The sequence below is a fragment of the Molossus molossus genome, unplaced genomic scaffold, assembly GCF_014108415.1.
Source record: "Molossus molossus isolate mMolMol1 unplaced genomic scaffold, mMolMol1.p scaffold_m16_p_7, whole genome shotgun sequence".
NCBI lineage: Eukaryota > Metazoa > Chordata > Mammalia > Chiroptera > Molossidae > Molossus > Molossus molossus.
Window position 1 is genome coordinate 69,091,353 of NW_023425401.1, and position 5,570 is coordinate 69,096,922.

The 5,570-nt window shown below is 39.5% G+C and overlaps 1 pseudogene; it reads left to right on the forward strand.

The window, feature by feature from the left end:
* Window positions 1-1,020: 1,020 nt before the first annotated feature.
* Window positions 1,021-3,575, forward strand: LOC118619647 (annotated as a pseudogene).
* The last annotated feature ends 1,995 nt before the right edge of the window (window positions 3,576-5,570 follow it).

The window sequence follows — 5,570 nt, forward strand, 5'->3', positions numbered from 1 at the left end:
ATAAAAGCTGCTATAGACAAAATGTAAACAATCAGCTTGGCTGTGTTCAAGTAAACTTCATTTATAAAAACAAGCAGTGGGAAGGATTTGGCCCTCAGGCTGTAATTTGGGTACCCTTGCCAGTGATGGATAATGGGTATGAAAAAAAAGGAAATTCTGGAGTTATAGAAACCAGGTTAGAAGGCAAATGAAAAATATATGTAAAAGCATGAAATATTTGTCTTTCTGGTTTATTTCTTTTGGCATAATGCCCTCCAGTTTCTTCCATGTGGTTTCAAATGACAGGATTTCCTTTGTTAAGGCTGAATAATAGTCCACTGTATATTCATAGTAATAGGATAGTAGTAAGTAGAATATGGTTGCCAATGGCTAGGGAAGGTGACTATGGTAAATTAAGTTTAATGTATACAGAGTTTTAGTTTAAGCAAGACCAAAAAAGTTCTAGAGGTGGATGGTGGTGATAGCCATCAACAATATGAATGTACTTAATACAATTAAACTGAACATTTAGAAATGGTTAAGATGGAAAATTTTGTTATGTGTATTTTACCATAATAAAATTGGGGAGGAAAAAAAGAAGGCAAATGAACATGATGTGTCTTTCATTAGAGTTGGCAGTGGAATCACAGACAGGTGACTCCAGACAAGAATTGTACTGTATATAAGGAGATAAAGTAGAGGAAGGAGTTAAGAATAATTGCTGGGTGTCTGGAAGGAGTAACTGGGAAGATGGTGGTTATCTTGGTATTTTGGTGGAGAAGTAGGTATAGAGCAGGTATGTGGAAGTACAGTATTTGAAGGAAATGAGAAGAGAATCACAGAATCTAAGTATTAGGATTGACATTTAAGTCAAAAAGTCCACTTCAAGTGGTCATTTGCACAATGCCTGAAAACATTCTGTAGGAGAATCTCCCCAAAAGACTAATAGAATGAATAGAGGATGCTCATATTTTCCCTAACAAGTGTGAGGTTCTGTCCAATTTCTTTGACCCCTTTTTGCTCTAATAAATTTCCACAATCATGTGGGGCCAGATTATGAGATTTGAGCCTTATTTTATTGGCAGTAAGAAATTTATTGAAAAGCTTTTCATCAAGGTAAGCAAGCAGATAGACAAAAGCTGTTTTAGGAGGCTGTAGAAATGGTCAAGGACTAAAGCAATGAGATGCTAGACTCAGGTATACTGTTGCCAGTCAGTTGATCACTACTGAGTACCAAGCACTGTGTTAGGTGACGGAGTACTAGTGGAGGAGAAAATATGTATTTAAGATGTATTTGGAAAGGGAAAAAAAATATTCAATTTTCTGACTATTTAGAAAAAGGGAATTTTAGAAATGGAGAATAATTTTAAATTAAATTAAAGTTGTGAATTTGAGAGACTAGGAATATTAGTATCCATGAGGAATCAGGAAATTTTAGAAAATTTGCTAATGAAAAAGCCAAGGTGAAGAGGCACTGCATTCTAAGTGTTGTACATTCATATTAAATTTGGGCTTCTATTTGGTTAGTCAGGAACCATCAGCACCAAGATGTAAGTTGATGTTAAAGGATGATGAATTTTTAAAAGAAGTATAAGGAGTGAAAAGAAAGGACCATAATGGAATTTCTCTCTGTAACTAGCTTGTCTTGCTATCAGAGGGCAAGAGAAGAAAAAAAAAAGTGACACTCGAAAAGGAACAGAATGTAAATTAAAAAGCTACTGCACAGCAAAGGAAACCATCAACAAAACGAAAAGGGAACCTACTGTATGAGAGAACATATTTGCCAATGATACATTTGATAAGGGATTAATTTTCAAAATACACAAAGAACTCATACAATGCAACACCAGGAACACAACAATCCCATTAAAAAATGGGCAAAATACCTGAATAGACACTTCTCCAATGAGGATATACAGATAGATGGCCAATAGATATTTTAAAAAAATGGTCAGTGTCACTAATCATCAGAGAGATGCAAATTAAAACTACAGTCAGGTATCACCTCACACCTACCAGAATGGCCACCACCAATAAATCAACAAACAACAAGTGCTGGTGAGGATGCAGAGAAAAGGGAACCCTTACTAGGGAACACTTAAACTGATGATGGGAATGTAGAATGGTGCAGCCACTATGAAAAACAGTATGGAGTTTCCTCAAAAAGTTAAAAATTAAACTACCATTTGACCTAGAAATCCAACTTCTGAGAATATATCCTAAGAATCCTGATACACCAATCAGTAAGAATATATGCACCCTTATGTTCATAGCTATTTACAATAGCTAAGATCTGGAAACAGCCCCAAGTGTCCATCAGTAGTTGAAAAAGCTGTGGTTGACCCGAGCTGTGTGATGGGGCAGTGAGGTGAACTGCCTGGCCTTTGGCTCTTCATCCTTGGGTAAGGAAAGACTAAGGGAATGACCAAACAGTATTTCCTTCAAACAAGGACAAGCCCATGACGATGACATTTGGTCAGTGGCCTAGGGGACAAACAAGAAAGATAACTCTGAGACAAGTGGTCACGGGGTCCCTGGATGACCTGGTGAAGGTCTGGGAATGGTATGATAAGTGGCTGGACTTGTAGTAGAGTCTGGAGGGACACCAGGTGGGTGTCGTGTCTGTGGACATCAGCCACACCCTGCCCATCACTGCATCTAGCTCCTTCAATGCTCACATTTATCTCTGGGAACTGGAGACTGGCATACAGATCAAGTCTATCAATGCAGGACTGGTGGATGCCTGGACTTGGCATTTCTCCTGATTTCCAGTATCTGGCCACAGGAACTCATGCAAGGAAAGTGAACATTTTTTAAAAATAATCCTCACCCAAGGATATTTTCCCATTCATCTTCAGATAGCCTCGGGGGAGGAGAGAGAGAGAGAGAGAGAGAGAGAGAGAGAGAGAGAGAGAGAGAGAGAGAGAGAGAGAGAGAGATGGATTGGTTGCCTCCCACATGACCCTGACCAGGGCCAGGGACCCAACTGCCACCAGGATCAAACCTGCAACTCTTCATTCCGTGAGCTTCCGCTGCGACTGCTGATCCAAACCGGACAGAGTGAAAGTGAACATTTTTGATGTTGAAAGTGGGAAAAGGGAATATTTTTTGGACATCAGAGAAAAATCCATTCTTAGTATTGCATATAGTCCTGATGGGAAGTATCTAGCTGGTGGACTCCTAGACGGCATCATCAATATTTTTGATATTGCAACCAGAAAACTGCTGCACATGCTGGAAGGCCATGCAATGCCCATTCTCACCTTGAACTTTTCTCTGGATTCTCAACTCCTCCTCACTGCTTCAGGTGATGGCTTCATCAAGATCCATGATGTACAACATGCTAACTTAGCTGGCACTCTGAGTGGCCATGCATCCTGGGTGCTGAATATGGCATTTTGTCCTGATGACACTCATTTTGTTTCCAGTTCATCTGATAAAAGTGTGAAAGTCTGGGATGTTGGAATGAGGACTTGTGTTCAGACCTTCTCTGATCACCAGGATCAGGTCTGGGGAGTAAAATACAATGGAAATGGCTCAAAAATTGTGTCTGTTGAAGTATTCAGGAAATTCACATATATGATTGTCCAATTTAAATGTCCAAGTCTTCCACACTAAAGCTGCAGAGAGAATGTACAGATTGAACATAACACTCCTTATCTTTCTAGTTTGTTTAAAAGAAACACAGCATTTATTATAACAGGAACTTAAATTTTGTAGATACCACATAAACTGTTTCCTGTTTTATTGCGGTGGGAAAAAAGCTGTGGTACCTTTACACAATTGTATACTATGCGCCTGTAAAACAAGAAGATCTGACCCCTTGTGACAGCATGGATGAACATGGAGAGTATTATGCTAACCAAAGTATGTCAGTTAGAGAAAGACAAATATCACATGACCTCACTTATATGTAGAATCTAATGAACAAAATATATTGATGAACAAAATAGGACCAGAGATGTGGATGCATGGAATAAAGTGACAGATATCATTGGAAAGTGGGTTGGAAGGAACATATTTGCATAATTGCACAACCTGTGGACACAGACAGTAATGTGTGGAAGGCCTGAGTTTGGGTGGGGCTTGGTGGAGGGGGGGCAAAGAGTGGTAAATTGGGTGACATCTGTAACACTATCAACAATAAATCTTTTTAAATTTTTTTCTGTATTGATTTTTTTTAGAGAGAGAGGAAAGAGATAGAAACATCAATGAGAGAGAACATTGATTGGCCACTTTCTGTATGCCCCCCACTGGGGATTGGGTCCACAGCCTGGGCATGTGCCCTGACTGGGAATCAAACTGGCGACCTCTTGGTGCATGGGTCGACGCTCAACACTGAGCTACACCAGCCGGGCAACAATAAATACAATTCAACAAAAGGAGCAGAGTGAAGTGCATTATTGGGTAAAGCAGGATTATGTGGCTATATGAAAACAACAATTTTTATAGATGAAACTTGTTTTTTTTTTCAAATGTGTTCTCTTCCTTTCCACTGTCTCCTTTAGTTCAGCATCTTCATGAGAAGATTATTTACCTATGCCTCCTGTATTAACTTTCCCACCACCTGTTTGCTAACTGCAATAGCCACTACCTGACCTGCATCTCAGAGGCCCTCAACTTTACTTCTCTTCTTTCATCAGCTTTGTTGTGTATCACAAGGAGTTTGTCACCAATAATACAGTTCTGAAGTTTGTGAATATTTGCCTTTTTAATTAATAAGAATACATTCAAAATGAACCGTATACATATCATTCTTGTTTGTATTCTAATATGCTGTGCTTTCTTTCTTTCTTTTTTAATCCTCACCCGAGGACATTTTTTTTTTTTTTTTACTTATCTTCAGATAAAGCGGGAGGGAGAGAGGGTGGACGAGAGAGAGAGAAATATCTCGATGTGAGAGAGACACATTGAGTGGTTGCCACCCACAGGGCCCAAACTGGGCCAGGACAAACTGCATTCAGGGTATGTGCCCTCAGCAGGAACCAAACCCGGGCCTCTTTGGTCCATGGGCCGACGCTCTAATCACTGAGCCAAACCGGGCAGGGGTATGCTGTGCTTTCTTAAATAGGAAGGAAGAGTGAAATAAGCTCATGAAACTTGCCATACATGTAAAAGTTATCCATCATGGGGTTAAGTTAGGAAAAAAGAGAGAACCACTGTCCTAGGTTAGATAATGAAATACTCAGTGTTCCACCCACTGCAATCATCAAACTTAATTATAATTATATTTGTTTTTCTGATTGGTTGATTTTTTTCTACACTGTCTTCTAATTCACTGATCCTGTCCTCACCTTCCTCTACTCTGCTTTTTAGACCTTCCTATGTGTTTTTTATTTCTGATATGTCATTCTTCATTTCTTCTTTGTGGTTTGTAATTTCCAACTGGTTGATTTTCTTTTTTTTTTTTATGAATTTTTTTATGAATTTTTTTGTTACAGATATTTTACCTTTTTACCCCATTGGCACCCCCCACCCCACCCCACCTCCGCCCCGTCCCCGGCTTAGTTGTCCATGTCCATTGGTCATGCACACATGCATATAAATTCTGTGGTTTATCTCTTCCCACCCCCCCACCCGCCCACCCCCTC